Source organism: Thalassophryne amazonica, chromosome 6, assembly GCF_902500255.1.
Source record: "Thalassophryne amazonica chromosome 6, fThaAma1.1, whole genome shotgun sequence".
Taxonomy (NCBI): domain Eukaryota; kingdom Metazoa; phylum Chordata; class Actinopteri; order Batrachoidiformes; family Batrachoididae; genus Thalassophryne; species Thalassophryne amazonica.
The window spans coordinates 39,451,982-39,470,540 of NC_047108.1; the positions used below are offsets into that span (position 1 = coordinate 39,451,982).

Sequence of the window (18,559 nt, forward strand, 5' to 3'; positions counted from 1 at the left end):
CGGAGTCCTGTGAGAACAACGACGCGGTCTCTTTCCTGGAGGGGATTATTCCGTCGCTATTTGATATCAGCTTTGTCAAGGGTTTGGAAGTGGAAAGAGCATACAGACTTGGAGCTATGCCCAGAAGCCAGAATGGTGAGCAGCCCACTCGCTCCAGAGCGATAATAGCCAGATTTCTGAGACTTCAGGATCGGGAACGCATCGTTGAAGCTGCACAAAGGAAGGGGAGGGTAACTTGGGGAGGACAACACATTATGGTCTTCCCGGATTATTCCAAGATGCTGAATGAAAAACGGGCGAAGTTCAAGGACTGCAAGAAGCTCCTGCACGACAAGAACATTCGTTTTGCATTGATCTACCCAGCTATGCTCGTTGTGAAGACGGCGCAGGGACCCAGGCGTTTCGAAGACCATAAGAAGGCCATGTCGTTTATCCATTCATTTGACTGAGGTATTCCCAGCTCGCGGTGACACACGGATTCTGTGAAGACACACTACTGTGTAGACTGACTTTTTGATGGGCACTTCTGCCATTAAGGCTTGTTATTTTGACGGGATGAGGGCTTCTAGAGGTGAGAAAATGGTTTTTTTTTGGGAGGGTTGTTTGTCAATTGTTATTCTGATAAATATAATGCTCTTTGTTGTAGCCAAAGTTACTATAGGTTGGGATGTATAATATTTTGTTAGATAACCTGTTACCAACTCACACATATGTGGGGGGAGGGGCTGGGATGCCTTGGGCAGCGTTAGTTAAGTGTATGTTCGCGGACTTTGATAAGGGAAGTTCTGGAGGGAGAGGGGGGGTTGTTTTTTGTTGGGGTGGGTTTTTCTTTTTTAAGTCTTGTTTTATTTTTGTCTTTATTTTTTATTTGCTACCAATACAGTTTTATTCACAGCACCACTTATTGCTTGTCCATCTGATCAATGACACCTAATAATTTAAGTTTAATGAGCTGGAATGTTAGGGGTCTCAATAATGTCATAAAGAAAAGGAAAATTTTATCTTTTATTAAATCTAAAAAGTGCGATATTGTCTTTATCCAGGAGACACATTTATCTCGACAAGAATCTCAGAGGCTCCGTTTTGGATGGGTGGGTTTTGTTGGCACAAGTAGCGGAACCAGCAAAAGTAGAGGTGTAGCAACGTTAATTAATAGGAATTTACAATTTAAATGCCTGAAACAGAGTGTAGATGAGGCGGGCAGGATGTTAATTATGCTGTGTGAAATTCAAGGCACAAATATTATCTTAGCTAATATTTATGCTCCCAACACTGATGACCTGTCTTTTTTTGGCCAGCTGGAAAAAAAGATTTCAGATCTGGGGGACTATCCTGTTTTGTTGGCAGGGGATTATAACGAGGTGATGGATGGAACATTAGACCGAAGCAAATGTCTTACTCGCACAACAAGAAGAAATCAATCACTCAAAGCAATGTCTGATGCCTGCGCCCTAGTAGATGTGTGGCGGTTACAAAATCCAATGGGCAGGGACTATACCTTTTATTCCTCCCCTCATGTTTCCTTTTCGCGAATAGATTTCTTTTTAATATCCCAATCTTTAATGCCAGCTGTTGTTAATAGCAGTATTGGTAATATAATATCAGATCATAGTCCAGTTTATCTCTCCTTGATCGCGTTTAATGCTATTACTAGAACCCCCAGGTGGAGATTAAATTCTAGTCTGTTAATAGAGGACGCTTTTATAAATTTTCTTAAATCACAAATTAATTTGTACAAGGAGACAAATATTCCTTCTGCCCCTTCAGCGGGAGTGGCTTGGGAGGCACTGAAGGCCTTTTTGAGGGGCAATATTATTCAACAGGCTTCTGTCAGAAAGAAAGAAAATATGAAACAGCTTGCCAATTTGGAGAAAAAAATTGATTACTGAGCAAATTTTTTAAAATGACTCCTCGTCTATCAACCTGGTCAAACTAACTAAACTAAAATATGAATATAATACAATAATGTCACAGAAGGCTGAATTTAGTCTTTTTCGGGCAAGACAAATTTTTTGAGGAGGGGGACAAGGCAGGAAGGTTACTGGTGAGATATATCAAGCAAAGAGAGGCCATGAGTGCTATCTCTGCTATTAAGGACACAAATGGGCTACTCCATACAGAACCTCAAAAAATTAATGCTACTTTTACAGACTTTTATACTCAGCTCTATAGTTCGGAGTCACAGGCTTCAGAGGAAGATATTAGCAGGTTTTTGCAGAGCTTAAACCTTCCCCAAGTAACCCAGGACCTAGAAGCACCAATTACGGTAGCAGAAATAATTGCAGTAATTAAACACCTCCCTTCCAGTAAAGCGCCGGGCCGAGATGGGTTTACGGCCGAATTTTATAAATCTTTCCCGGAAGAATTGGCTCCAATGCTTCTAGAGGTTTATAATGAATCATTCCAAAAACAAATGCTCCCACCATCGCTATCTGAAGCTATTATAACTCATTTTAAAGAAGGACAAAGACCCCTCAGATTGCCGCAATTATCGACCTATTACGACAGCAAAATACTATCTAAAATCTTGGCCAATCGATTAGATCATGTCATAACTCACCTGATCCATCCTGATCAGGTGGGTTTTATACACTCCCGATGCTTAGTTGATAATGTTAGAAGGCTGCTGGACATTATGTGGGCAGTTCAAGATCGTCAGGACCCTATTGCAGCCATTTCATTGGATGCTGAAAAAGCATTCGATAGAGTCGAATGGCAGTACTTGTTTTTAACGCTCAAATATTTAATATTTAATATATATATATATATATATATATATATATATATATATATATATATATATATATATATATATATATATATATATATATATATATATATATATATATATATATATATATATATATATATATATGTCCAACAGCATCGGTCCTTACAAATGGCATACTTGGTCCATCGTTTAAATTAGGAAGGGGCACAAGACAGGGGGACCCCCTGTCTCCCCTTCTTTTTGCAATAGCCCTGGAACCGCTGGCGGTAGCTATACGAGGAGAAGCTAAAATTCCGGGTATTTCTATTGGCCAAAGCTGTCATAAGCTAATGCTATATGCAGACGATATCCTTTTATTTGTATCTGATCCTCAAAATTCCCTTCCTGCGCTGTTCTCTCTAATCAATACATTTTCAGATATCTCAGGGTATAAGGTCAACTGGACAAAGTCAGAGGCCCTTCCACTCACTGTTTACTGCCCCAAAACATTTTTTTCCCCTGGTACGTTTTCTTGGCCCGAAAAAGGTTTAAAATATCTAGGTATTACATTTCCCCCACAATTATCTAACCTTATAAAAATTAATTTTGATCCGCTACTTGACAGTATGAAGGTGGACATAGAACGCTGGAACCAATTGTATCTAATGTGGGGTAAAGTGAACATTATTAAAATGGTTTGTACTCCCAAATTTAACCGTTACAGGCTTTACCGGTATATATTCAATCATCATATTTTAAAAAGTTTGACAGGTTGTCTAAAGAATTTATATGGAATTATAAAAAGCCCAGGCTTAACTTGAAAAAACTACAGAGACCGGTGGATAGTGGAGGACTGGGAATCCCGAACTTACTGTATTATTATTATGCTTTCTCTCAGGCATTTATCTCATTGGTTTATGCCTCCAGAGAAAGCACCTCCTTGGCTTGTTCTTGAAAAGGAGGTCTCTGCTCCATTCACTCCATTTTATTGCTTGTCTACTAGTCTTGCCCCTCAAAACAGGCTGCACCCTGTCATGTCGCACCTTCAAAGAGTGTGGAAAAGTATATCTCAGATTTTTAATTTTAATGTACACCTCAATCAAACCTCAGGTCTGTGGTACAATCCAAAACTTTGTATTAACAAAGCTCCCTTTTTTTGGAAGTCTTGGTTTTTGAAAGGTGTGTCAGTGTTGGGAGATCTATATGACAATGGCATATTGAAGCCATTTGAAACCCTGGCTGGGGAATTCAATTTGCCTAGACAGGATTTCTGGAAATATTTGCAGATGCGACACCTATTAGTAAAAACTTTTGGGTCTGCTGGGTCAGCCTTCTCAATTTGTAGCCTCTTAGAAGACCTCAGGAAAATAATTAGGCACGGTCATGCAGATTCCAATTTTTACAAGATGTTGCTAATGGAATCGGATACCTCTTTGACATCCACTAAGCAGGCATGGGAGAAGGACTTAAATTGTACTTTCTTACAAGCTGAATGGGAGGGGATACTTAGAAATGGGAAGAAAATATCAAGAGAGCTGAGGACTCGTTTAGTCCAATTCAAAATATTACATAGGATGTACTGGACCCCTCTTAGGTTATACAAAGTGGGCTTAGCAGATAATCATAAATGTTGGAAGTGCAAGGGGGATAACGGTACACTGCTACATATGATGTGGGAGTGCCCACAAGTTCAGATCTTTTGGACAGCAGTTCATAGGGCAGTGGAGAAGATCCTGGGCAAGGACATTCCCTTTAATAATAGACTTTATGTTCTAGGGGACCCCTCAATTATAAGTGCTTTGCCTTCATTTCCCTCACAGTGGGCCCAAACAGCGATTATGCTAGGGAGAAAATTATTAGTAAAGGAGTGGAAGTCTCCTTTAGCCCCATCCTTCTCATACTGGCAGACTTCTCTCTGCCATCTAGCTTCTCTAGAGGTTATCCTTCAGACTACTGAACAGACCAGATGATTATGATTGCAAATGGGGCCCCTATCTGGCCTATATTCATTTAACGACATTTTCCAGCTCAAATACTCTAGGCATTTGAATAGGTTTACACAGCTAACATTGTATGCTCAGATTGGCTTGGCATAGTTGAAACTGTATGTTTGGATTTGTTTGGTACCCCCTTCCCTTTTTTTTTTGTTGCTGTTTACCACTATTTATACAGATGTGCATATTGGTATATTATATTCATAGACCATTTTAGTTATGCATTATTTCTATCTAAATTTTGTTGGTGTGTTAAATGTTTTTGTAAATCACTGGAAGTTACTTGTCAAGGGCCGAATATGATATTTGTGGTGCGTTGTTTGTTCATTATTGATATTAGAAAATAATAAAAGTTAAGTCATAAAAAAAAAAGTGAAATCTGCCGGAAAATGGTTGATGTCCAGCTCTTGTGATAACCAGAGAAATGGCACATGATGGTCACGGATCCAGACAGCCATCCGTTTAGAAATGAAATGGTCGTTCAGCCCGTCGATGGCGGCTTCGGAGCGCGGCGCGCCCCACAGCCACTGGGGGCCGTCCTTAAAGCCACAGTAACACTCATTCTCTACCAAGCCTGTAACATTTTCACCGAAAGCCAGATAAATTTTTCTAATGGTTTCCAGCTGCCAGTCTCTAACAGTTTCTGAAACAATTCTGATGGAAAAAAAAAGCCCAAATCATTCCGCCATTTCCTGACAATGAAACAACGACGATGGGGCTGGACCACTCCTCACTCAAAGCCTGCTCACAGGCGAATGACGCAACTGACAGGCGTGGAAAAACTCACGCATGTGCACGAGGGTTCAAGCTTGTCTGACGCAATCACACGTGATTCAAATCCATATGGCTTTTGGAAAAAAAAAAAAGGTGCTAACTAGAAGTCTTGAGTTGAGGTCCACATAAGTGCTGATGCAAGTGAAAAACAAAAACCATAATAAAAACAAACTTAGACACTAAACTGCCAACTTAACAAGGAATGCACTGGTTTGTGAGGCATCAACAAAAGACCTGGATGACCTCAGAGACAACTAAGTGGATGATGGCTGAATTCTTTCCTTGGTGAAGAAAAGCCACTCTGGAGGAGGTAGACGTATCATTGCCGAAGTCTGAAATCAAAAAACACCCTCAAGAATGTAAATGGGTGATTCTTAGACTACGGGCACTTATGTCCTTTGATCATATTGTATGAAAAACAGAAAAAAAGGGGAAATTTCACACTGTTATAGTTATCTTTACAATGAAAGTGTGTTAAGAAATTTGTTCTAGTAGTCTATGATGACTTTCACCTTTTTTCAGCATCATATGCAAATATTGCTGTTTTGTGCTTGTCCCACACCCAGACTTTTGATCTTCAATGATAAAAATGAATGGTAAACAAACGTTTTTTCTAATGTTTTAAAATATCTCTGAATATCAGTAAAATAATCAAAACATAATTGGGGTATTCAATGTCATACAACTGTTGTGATTTTTTTTTAAACAAAATGTAGTTGTCCCACACTATTGCCGTAATTTCCACCACAACACTAATGTCCCTTTAAACAGTTTGCATGAAAGATTGTGATTTGGCGCTATATACATGTGCTCTGTCACTGTTTATCTCCATAGAAACCACCCAAACAAACAGTTGCCCCAAGGCGCTTTATATTGTAAGGCAATGGTGTGGTAGAAATTACATTTACAAGGCCAATAGTGCCCGTAGTTAAAGAATCACCCACATACTAGCGTGTTGCCTGTGGGGATCCACGGACTCTAGCTGGTAGCTGACATTTTTTCAAGGGTGGTAATAAATTATACAGTTTCTATAATGAGTTGGAATGGCGTGCAAGTCCAGAATGTTTTGGGATTACCTTTCATTGCTATGCTGATGATACTCATCTCTACATGTCAATAAATGCTGGTAATCTCATCCACATAAAATTAGAGGATTGCCTTGCGTCAGTGAAAAACTGGATGTCCAGAAATTTCTTACTGTTAAACTTAGGCAACACCGAAATGATGGTTCTTGGCCCAGTGAGACATCGGCATCAATTTGACCAGCTAACGCTTAACCTAGGTTCATGTATCATACTTCACACTGAAAGTGAGGAACCAAGGGGTGAACTTTAATGTGGAGGTCAAAGGACAATGTAGGACCAGAGATATTACAAGAACTGCTTTCTTCCATCAGTGAAATATACTGAATATTTGTCCCATCCTGTCTATGGGTGATGCAGAGACCCTGATTCATGCATTTGTCTCTTCTAGACCTGACCACTGCATTGTTCTATTTTCTGGTTTATCACAGTCCAGCAGTAGTGGTCTCCAATTGGTTCAAAATGCTGATGTCACTGGCTTTTCGTCTGAGGTCAGATTTTAAGGTTCGGTTCTACTATTAACCTACAAAATTCACGGACTAGCACCTCCCTACTTTCTGACCTAATTAAACCCTACGTACTGGCCCAGACTCTGCGTTCTCAGGGGGCAGGACTACTTTGTGGCCGTATGGTGAATAAACAGTCTGTGGGCAACAAAGCCTTCTCTTATTGAGCACTTGTTTTGTGGAATGATTTCCCTTTGGAGATAAAAGTCTGATTCTGTAGAGACATTCATGTCAAGAGTAAGATGCATTTATTCTCCCTCTCATGTGGCTAACATACTAGCATGGAACTATGCTTCCTATCTTTTTAATTAATTTTTATTAGTAATGTAACAGGTCTCTGCCTCAACTTTATCTAAATCCGGCTTCTGCTAGTGAAGCTTAGAAGTAGCGGCCGGCGATCACCTTAGTATTTTTCTGCTTTCCTGTCGATTTACACACATTTAATTATACTTTAGGTGTGGTTTTTCCAGCTGACAGATTCTGTTTTGCTGTATCTGTTACCTGTTTAATCTGCGCAGTTAGATTGATCTAGTTAACTAGATAAAGATTTGTTTCACAGTGTAATCTTCACGTGCCTTAACTAAAGCACTCCTTCTGCTGAATCACCTCTAAATTATTTACACATTCACTTTGTGTGTTTTTAGGAATCCGCTAGCTTAGCGCAGCTACTAGCTCTTAGCCGGTTTAGCATGGCGGCTTCTCCTGTCTCTCCCGCACTTTTCTGCTCTGGGTGTGAAATGTTTAGTTATTCCTCTGCCTCCTTTAGCAGTAATGGTACTTGTAATAAGTGTAGCTTATTCGTAGCTTTGGAGGTCAGGCTGGGCGAATTGGAGACTTGGCTCCGCACCTTGGGAAATCCTACAGCTAGCCAGGCCCCTGTAGTCGGTGCGGACCAAGGTAGCTTAGCCGCCGTTAGTTCCCTCCCTGCAGATCCTGAGCAGCCGGGAAAGCAGGCCGACTGGGTGACTGAGGAGGAAGCGTAGTCCTAAACAGAAGCCCCGTGTACACTGCCAACCCGTTAACATCTCTAACGGTTTTTCCCCACTCGGCGACACACCCATCGAGGATCAAACTCTGGTTATTGGCGACTCTGTTTGGAGAAATGTGAAGTTAGCGACAGCAGCAACCATAGTCAATTGTCTTCCGGGGGCCAGAGCAGGCGACATTGAAGGAAATTTGAAACTGCTGGCTAAGGCTAAGCGTAAATTTGGTAAGATTGTAATTCATGTCGGCAGTAATGACACCCGGTTACGCCAATTGGCAGTCACTAAAATTAACATTGAATCGGTGTGTAACTTTGCAAAAACAATGTCGGACTCTGTAGTTTTCTCTGGGCCCCTCCCCAATCGGACCAGGAGTGACATGTTTAGCCGCATGTTCTCCTTGAATTGCTGGCTGTCTGGGTGGTGTCCAAAAAATGAGGTGGACTTCATAGATAATTGGCAAAGCTTCTGGGGAAAACCTGGTCTTGTTAGGAGAGACGGCATCCATCCCACTTTGGATGGAGCAGCTCTCATTTCTAGAAATCTGGCCAATTTTCTTAAATCCTCCAAACCGTGACTATCCAGGGTTGGGACCAGGAAGCAGAGTTGTAGTCTTACACACCTCTCTGCAGCTTCTCTCCCCCGCCATCCCCTCATTACCCCATCCCTGTAGAGACGGTGCCTGCTCCCAGACCACCAATAACCAGCAAAAATCTATTTAAGCATAAAAATAAAAAAAAATAAAAAAATAGCACCTTCAACTGCACCACAGACTAAAACAGTTAAATGTGGTCTATTAAACATTAGGTCTCTCTCTTCTAAGTCCCTGTTAGTCAATTATATAATAATGGATCAACATATTGATTTATTCTGCCTTACAGAAACCTGGTTACAGCAGGATGAATATGTTAGTTTAAATGAGTCAACACCCCTGAGTCACACTGCCAGAATGCTCGTAGCACGGGCCGAGGCTTAGCAGCAATCTTCCACTCCAGCTTATTAATTAATCAAAAACCCAGACAGAGCTTTAATTCATTTGAAAGCTTGTCTTAGTCTTGTCCATCCAAATTGGAAGTCCCAAAAACCAGTTTTTTGTTATCTATCGTCCTCCTGGTCGTTACTGTGAGTTTCTCTGTGAATTTTCAGACCTTTTGTCTGACTTAGTGCTTAGCTCAGATAAGATAATTATAGTGGGCGATTTTAACATCCACACAGATGCTGAGAATGACAGCCTCAACACTGCATTTAATCTATTGTTAGACTCGATTGGCTTTGCTCAAAGTGTAAATGAGTCCACCCACCACTTTAATCATACCTTAGATCTTGTTCTGACTTATGGTATGGAAATTGAAGACTTAACAGTATTCCCTGAAAAACCCCTTCTGTCTGATCATTTCTTAATAACATTTACTCTGATGGACTATCCAGTAGTGGGGAATAAGTTTCATTACAGTAGAAGTCTTTCAGAAAGTGCTGTAACTAGGTTTAAGGATATGATTCCTTCTTTATGTTCTCCAATGCCATATACCAACACAGGGCAGAGTAGCTACCTAAACTCTGAGTGAGAGATTCTCGTCAATAGTTTTATACCGTCATTGAGGACAACTTTGGATGCTGTAGCTCCTCTGAAAAAGAGAGCCTTAAATCAGAAGTGCCTGACTCCGTGGTATAACTCACAAACTCGCAGCTTAAAGCAGATAACCCGTAAGCTGGAGAGGAAATGGCGTCTCACTAATTTAGAAGATCTTCACTTAGCCTGGAAAAAGAGTCTGTTCTATAAAAAAGCCCTCCGTAAAGCTAGGACATCTTACTACTCATCACTAATTGAAGAAAACAACAACCCCAGGTTTCTTTTCAGCACTGTAGCCAGGCTGACAGAGTCAGAGCTCTATTGAGCCGAGTATTCCTTTAACTAGTAATGACTTCATGACTTTCTTTGCTAATAAAATTTTAACTATTAGAGAAAAATTACTCATAACCATCCCAAAGACATATTCTCTTTGGCTGCTTTCAGTGATGCCGGTATTTGGTTAGACTCTCTCTCCGATTGTTCTGTCAGTTATTTTCATTAGTTACTTCATCCAAACCATCAACATGTCTATTAGACCCCATTCCTACCAGGCTGCTCAAGGAAGCCCTACCATTAATTAATGCTTCGATCTTAAATATGATCAATCTGTCTTTATTAGTTGGCTATGTACCACAGGCTTTTAAGGTGGCAGTAATTAAACCATTACTTAAAAAGCCATCACTTGACCCAGCTATCTTAGCTAATTATAGGCCAATCTCCAACCTTCCTTTTCTCTCAAAAATTCTTGAAAGGGTAGTTGTAGAACAGCTAACTGATCATCTGCAGAGGAATGGTCTATTTGAAGAGTTTCAGTCAGGGTTTAGAATTCATCATAGTACAGAAACAGCATTAGTGAAGGTTACAAATGATCTTATGGCCTCAGACAGTGGACTCATCTCTGTGCTTGTTCTGTTAGAACTCAGTGCTGCTTTTGATACTGTTGACCATAAAATATTACAGAGATTAGAACATGCCATAGGTATTAAAGGAACTGCGCTGGTTTGAATCATATTTATCTAATAGATTACAATTTGTTCATGTAAATGGGGAATCTTCTTCACAGATTAAGGTTAATTATGGAGTTCCACAAGGTTCTGTGCTAGGACCAATTTTATTCACTTTATACATGCTTCCCTTAGGCAGTATTAGACAGCATTGCTTAAATTTTCATTGTTACGCAGATGATACTCAGCTTTATCTATCCATGAAGCCAGAGGACACACACCAATTAGCTAAACTGCAGGATTGTCTTACAGACAAAGACATGGATGACCTCTAATTTCCTGCTTTTAAACTCAGATAAAACTGAAGTTATTGTATTTGGCCCCACAAATCTTAGAAACATGGTGTCTAACCAGATCCTTACTCTGGATGGCATTACCCTGACCTCTAGTAATACTGTGAGAAATCTTGGAGTCATTTTTGATCAGGATATGTCATTCAATGTGCATATTAAACAAATATGTAGGACTGCTTTTTTGCATTTGCACAATATCTCTAAAATTAGAAAGGTCTTGTCTCAGAGTGATGCTGAAAAACTAATTCATGCATTTATTTCCTCTAGGCTGGACTACTGTAATTCATTATTATCAGGTTGTTCTAAAAGTTCCCTGAAAAGCCTTCAGTTAATTCAAAATGCTGCAGCTAGAGTACTGACAGGGACTAGAAGGAGAGAGCATATCTCACCCATATTGGCCTCTCTTCATTGGCTTCCTGTTAATTCTAGAGTAGAATTTAAAATTCTTCTTCTTACTTATAAGGTTTTGAATAATCAGGTCCCATCTTATCTTAGGGACCTCATAGTACCCTATCACCCCAATAGAGCGCTTCGCTCTCAGACTGCAGGCTTACTTGTAATTCCTAGGGTTTTTAAGAGTAGAATGGGAGGCAGAGCCTTCAGCTTTCAGGCTCCTCTCCTGTGGAACCAGCTCCCAATTCGGATCAGGGAGACAGACACCCTCTCTACTTTTAAGATTAGGCTTAAAACTTTCCTTTTTGCTAAAGCTTATAGTTAGGGCTGGATCAGGTGACCCTGAACCATCCTTTAGTTATGCTGCTATAGACTTAGACTGCTGGGAGGTTCCCATGATGCACTGAGTGTTTCTTTCTCTTTTTGCTCTGTATGCACCACTCTGCATTTAATCATTAGTGACTGATCTCTGCTCCCCTCCACAGCATGTCTTTCCTGGTTCTCTCCCTCAGCCCCAACCAGTCCCAGCAGAAGACTGCCCCTCCCTGAGCCTGGTTCTGCTGGAGGTTTCTTCCTGTTAAAAGGGAGTTTTTCCTTCCCACTGTCGCCAAGTGCTTGCTCACAGGGGGTCGTTTTGACAGTTGGGGTTTTTCTGTAATTATTGTATGGCTTTGCCTTGCAATATGAAGCGCCTTGGGGCAACTGTTTGTTGTGATTTGGCGCTATATAAATAAAATTGATTTGATTGCAGCACAATGTCTGTTGTTCACTGTTGGCTAATATTGCTAGTTGATCCAAAAATATTAGTCCTATCAACTTTTCATTTTCGCAGCAGTCATCCTTGGCCCAAAATACATAAGCATAGCAAATGTCAGCTGTCCCCAGTTTCTCAGTGATTGAAGCCATATACACACACACACACACACACACAACCTGACTCTTATAATATAGATTATTATTACTAAAAACCATCTCACGATTGTAGCTGTCAGTCAGAATGTGCCCAGCAGTCTGTAAAAGTCCAAAAACCATCATTCTAAGGACAGATCAAAGGTGGGCCGTCATCCAGAGACTGGAGATGAAGTTTGTAGGACTGGGTGTGTGTGGATGAGGGGTGTGCACGTGTGCCTGTGTGGGGTAGTGTGCGGTCACAGTAGGATGCACACGAGCAGCCGGGCTGGCTGGGTCTCAGTAGGCTGGATCAGAGTGAGACAAAAAGACTAATCCTGCAGACCGACTCAGACCACACCCACCTCTCACAATGCAAAAGAGCCCGTTCTTACATCAGATCTGTGCAAACAAAGACAGCAGGAGCAGATGCTCACTGAGCCGTGGATGTGCATTTACAGCACCAGTCAATCTCAAAGAGGCTGAAAGTCTTTAAAACACAGCAACGCAGCCAAATAAATACGGTTACTTTCAGGAGACAGAGCGTTAGCCCATTAAGTGCCCTTTGGTAAGCTGTTTTTATGACACGTACTCTGCAGACATATTGTTAAAAAGGACTCTTTCAACTGTAGAAGACAAACAAATATACAGTGCTGGCCCAAAACTAATCTCAAATGATAATTTTCAGACAGATTAAAGAAAAAAAAAAATTCCAGAAATTTAAGGAGTTGTAATGTGCAAGTAGACTACACAAAAGTATTGGTTTTAACTGAGAATTCTGTAGATGCTGCAAGTAAGGGGATGGAGATAACATGTCCAAATCACTGAATGAGTCTTAAAGTTCCTTTAAAATCAATCAAAAAATGGAAACTGCAGTACATTTGTCTAGGCGAGGCCATCTTCAATGACTGAAGGAGGGGAGTGGTGAGGGAAGCCACCAAGACATCCACAATGCCTGAGGGAGTTACAAACTTCATTAACAGTGATTAGACAGACTACTTCTTCTTGGTTGTGGCACGGGGGGGGGGGGGGGGGGGGTATCAAGAGGACAACATGTAATTGAGAAAACTCAAGCCTAGATTTCATTTTGAACCCTCTTATTCCAGTTAAGGGTCAAGTGTGGGCTGGATCTTATCCCAATGGGTACACCCTGGACGGCCCGACAGTCTATCACAGGTGCTTTATTGGTAGTTTCCCCTCACCAGTATCTTTCTTGTCCATGTTTGAGGTTCACCTAGTCCAGACAGAATCATTACTAAGGCCTTTACATGTCTTAATGATCTCAGAATATTTTATTAATCCCAGGAGAAATAGAATTTAACTGAGCTCCGTCTGGAAGTGTTCTTGAATCCATCGTCTGATTTGTGGTTTTAATCTGGTACGATTTAGTTATAGGAGTACTTTTTTTATGTAGTGTACATCATGCTGTAGAAATTAGTTTTCTGTTGGGGGTGCATATCTTTTAAAATCCTCTTTTTAAATTTGTGCTTTAAATTTCTACTTCAATGTGTTTGAAACTGTTAAATTTAAAAAAATATTTAAAATTAAATCCATAAGTCCAAGTTTGAGCCTGAAAAGCATCCTAGTTGTCTTGAGACCCCCCCAATACACACACAGGTTTGACCTAAAGAAAATTATGAGTGACAAGCGTTCTTTTGTAGGATGACCGTGTCTCCAAACTTTGGTTTGCCTGATAAAACATCCAAGTGAAGCCCGTCTGCCTGATCCAGAGTCACTTCCCTTAAAGAGCCCGTTAAGATTCCAAACAAAGAAAAACTCCACACTGACATCTGAATGATAGAAGTCAACACGGCGGTTACCTTTTGTGAAGACGACTGTGGTGCTGTGCAGAACTGCAGGGCCACAAGAGTTTGTACGGGTGACTTATTCCAGCACTGACGGTCTGAGGTGAAGAACAAGCGGGAGGACAGCGACTGAGGCGTAGACAGAAGTGAACCCCGTCTGGCTCACAATGGGGAAACGAGGGGTAGGGCCTCTGGTTTAGGGGAGGAGGATAGGCGACAGGGAGCAGGTGTTCAAAGGGGGCTGGCTGCTGGGAACAATGCTACTGGATGAAGCATCAGTGTGCGCATGTGGCGTTTGAGAAAAACACACACACACAACTACCTTCAGACAAAAGTGGCAGGAATATAGGGTGGAGTCTTTCTGGAAGCTGGGGGATGGGGTGATGGAAGAGCAGGGGTGAGTGTGCGGTGGGGCTCAACTCTGGCAGGAGGCTAATGTACATGCAGCAAGGATGGTGATAAGTGAGGGGGGGGCAATTCATTTTAGAGTACTCCTGCCTCCTTCAGCACGGGGAAGGAGACTAGATACAAGCGAGAGAGCGAGTCGGGGTTATTAAAAAAGGAGGGAGGGGAGAGAGAGGAAGGGGCGCTTGTGATATTTGAGGGGGAGGAGGTGTGAGAGACTAGCATGAGAGAGGAGGAGTGGGTGTGGCCTTAATGGCTTTGGGGAGAAGGACGGTCTGAAAAAAAAAATAAAATAAAAAAGGAGACATCTGCCGTCTGCGGCCATGACATCATCAGTAAAGACGACGAGCTCCACAAAGGAGCAGCTGATACAGTGAAGGCCATTGTAGGAGCTCCTCTGTGGAACTCCTTCAGCTCTTTGCTAAAGCCCCCACACGAGGTCAGAGTCGGGTTAAGATCAGAGAAACCTGTTCCAGCTAATACAGTACGATATAAAGCTTCAGAGGGGAGAAATGACAGAAATTCCTGAAGGCAAAAACAGTGCCTCTCAGTGCTGGTGTTGGCTACAGACACAACACCAGCTCTCATTAACAGAGGTTCTGGAAGTGGGGGTCAGGGCCCTCTGGTGAGCATTGATACTACAAGCTCCTCCAGACTCACGGTGTTTAGCAGAGAAAACTGTTGACACCAAGTCCAAACCAAATTCTGAGGCCAGCGCTGTCAGTAAGTCAGGCTCTGCACCGCCCAGCGCGCATCACCACAACCTAAATGTCAACAAAACTGGTTCCTGGAAGATATTTACCATTATTGCCACATTACATAAAGTCATGAGGTACCCCAGACAGAGTGTTTGCTGATGCTGAAGGTCCAGTAACTGTCAAATAAACAGTTCCTTGGGGAGACTGACATGAACAGTACCACTCACGCTGAGGGAACATCTGTTGATATTTTGTCCACGTGGTACGTGCTTGTTTTGGGATAATCTGCTGCACAGGTGTCTGGGATGTTGAGGATTCCAGCAACAAAACAAAAGCCAAAGAGTCTGCTGGGTATCAGTTGGCTGATACCCAGCTACTGTCCATCACAGACTTTGGGGATGGGCGTGGTTGTCTAGTGTGTGGCACCAGTGTACGATTCCCATGCTTACCTGATAAAATAAACTCAATTTAAAAAAGACTAACCAGTCACACGATCATGAAGGATACAAATGTTAAACAGGATGTTGGAGTAAATTAATAATTGAGAACCAGGATCCTGATTGGGTTTCTAAAGCCACAGAGATGAGACCGCCAGTGATTTAGGAGAGTCAGACAGTCTCAGCACCCTGAAGAATGCAGTCGATTTCTTTGAGTGATGGGGGGGGGGGCACACACACAACGTGTGTCAAAACTCTTTTTGCAACTGTCCCCTTCTTTAAAAAGAACACTCCGCATTTTCGAGTCACCAAGCACCTTTTGAACATGTCCAAAATACACCGAGCCGACAACTGGCCCGGCTATGAATTGGGATACTGGCATCCATTCTGGAGTGAGATTTCCCTCTCCTAAACGACCAATAAGAGAGCAGCGCTCGCGCCACATCAACGCGAGGCTGACGTCAGCGTCTCAGCCATCAACCAGTCACAGGCTAGGAGAGATAGGCCAGTATCTGGCCCAATTCAGGGCCGGTTGTTGGACTAAAATACACTGTGCGACTGGTTTTCAGCCGAAACACGTTGTCGACAGCCATTTTCTGTGCAACAGTAGAGAAAATGTGACGCGCACACCTGTACCATTTTTTCTTGGACCTGTGACAGTGTGGGTGAAACAGGAATGTAAACTGCTGTGCATACACAAAAGTTCTAGTACCAGACATTTTGACCCAAGCAACAAAGGCAGCATACATGAAAACACAAGCTTTAAAGATTAAATATCATGAGAAACTAAAAATGTCTAGTTTCAACATCAGTCCCTCTTTCATGGAAATGTAACCAGAAAGCTGAATGAGGAGTTTACTTACTGAAACAAAGTGAGCTGAATTTATGGTTTTAGTGCATGCGGAAAGTATTCACAGCTCTTCACTTTTCCTTTTTTTTTTAATGTTACAGCCTTATTCCAAAATTTAATTAATTTTCCCCCTCAACATTCTACACACAATACCAGATGATGACAATGTGGGGGGAAAAAGGGTTTTTGGAGATTTATGCAAATTTATTAAAAATAATTAAAAAAAATCACCTGTACACAAGTATTCACAGCCTTTGCCATGAAGCTCAAAATTGAGCTCAGGTCCATCCCGTTTCCACTCATCCTTGAGATGTTGCTACAGCTTAATTGGAATCCACCTGGGGTAAATTCAGTTGACTGGACATGATTTGGGAAGACACACACCTGTCTACATATAAGGTCCTACAACTGACAGTGCATGTCAGAGAACAAACCAACCATGAAGTCAAAGGAATCATCTGTAGACCTCAGAGATGGGATTGTCTTGAGGCACAAATCTGGGGAAGAATACAGAAACACTTCTGCTGCTTTGAATGTCCCAATGAGAACAGTGGCCTCCATCATCCGTAAACGGAAGACGTTCAGATCCACTGGGACTATACCTAGAGCTGGCCGCCTGTCTAAACTAAAGGTATCACGGGAGAAGGGCCTTAGTCAGGGAGGAGATCTAGAACCCGATGGTCACTCTGTCAGAGCTCCAGCAAGCCTCTGTGGAGAGAGGAGAACCTTGCAGAAGGACAACCATCTCTGCAGCAATCCACCAATCAGGCCTGTATGGCAGAGCGACCAGACAGAAGCCACTCCTGAGTAAAAAGGCACATGGCAGCCCACCTGGAGTTTGCTAAAAGGCACCTGAAGGACTCTCAGACCATGAGAAACAAAATTCTCTGGTCTGATGAGACAAAGATTGAACTCTTTGGTTTGAATGCCAGGTGTCATGTTTGGAGGAAACCAGGCACCATCCCGACAGTGAAGCATGGTGGTGGCAGCATCATGCCGCGGGGAATGTTTTTCAGCAGCAGGAACTGGGAGACTAGTCAGGACTGACGGAAAAGATGAATGCAGAAATGTACAGAGACATCCTGGATGAAAACCGGCTCCAGAGTGCTCTTGACCTATGACTGGGGCAACAGTTCATCTTTCAGCAGGAAAATGACTAAGCACACAGCCAAGATATCAAAAGAGTGGCTTCAGGACAACTCTGAATGTCCTTGAGTGGCCCATCCAGAGCCCTGACCTGAATCTGACTGAACATCTGTGCAGAGATCTAAAAATGGCTGTGCACCGACGCTCCCCATTCAACCTGATGGATCTTGAGAGGTGCTGCAAAGAGGAACGGGCAAAACTGCCCAAAGACAGGTGCACTAAGCTTGTGGCATCATATTCAAGAAGACTTGAGGCTGTAAATGCTGCCAAATGGGCATCAACAAAGTACTGAGCAAAGGCTGTAAATACTTGTGTACATGCGATTTCTTAGTTTTGTTTTTTTTTTTTTTTTAAATAAATTTGCAAAAAAAAAAACACTACTTTCATGTCGTCATCCTGGGGTGAGGGGAAAATGAATTTATGCCACTTTGGAATAAGGCTGTAAAGTAAAATGAAAATACTTTCCGGATGCACCATATACACATACATACATTTTTTTTTTCAAGCAGAAAAATCTTCTCACACAGAAATGAGTTCACACCGTCTGACTAAACAGTCATATGCTATGCTGTTTTAACAAGGATGTGCTTAAGCACATTTCAAATATAAATACTTTTAATATAGAGAAGTGAGGGTGACCGCATCGCATCACCCTCACTGCTGTACAGCTCGTGTATCTGATAAGACTAATTCAGTAAAAGTTTGGTGTGTGATATATATATATATATATATATATATACATATATATATATATATATATACATACATATATATATATATATATATATACATATATATATATATATACATACATATATATATACACATACATATATATATATACATACATATATATATATACATACATATATATATATACATACAAGTTATGGGACAAATGATTAGAAATACAAAACATCTGAGAAATAAAGGAATTCAGAAAATGAAGCTCTGATAAAGTATCTTAGTTGTGTTTTGCAAGTGCCTCATTTTAAAAGCATGCTGAACAGTTTAACTGCCA

General features: G+C 41.5%; 1 protein-coding gene across 2 annotated transcripts in view; it reads right to left on the reverse strand.

Annotated features, from left to right (window-relative positions):
• lima1a (LIM domain and actin binding 1a) overlaps positions 1–18,559 on the reverse strand; it is a 65,120-nt gene that overhangs the window by 14,367 nt on the left and 32,194 nt on the right. The gene's annotated exons all lie outside the window — the stretch shown is intronic.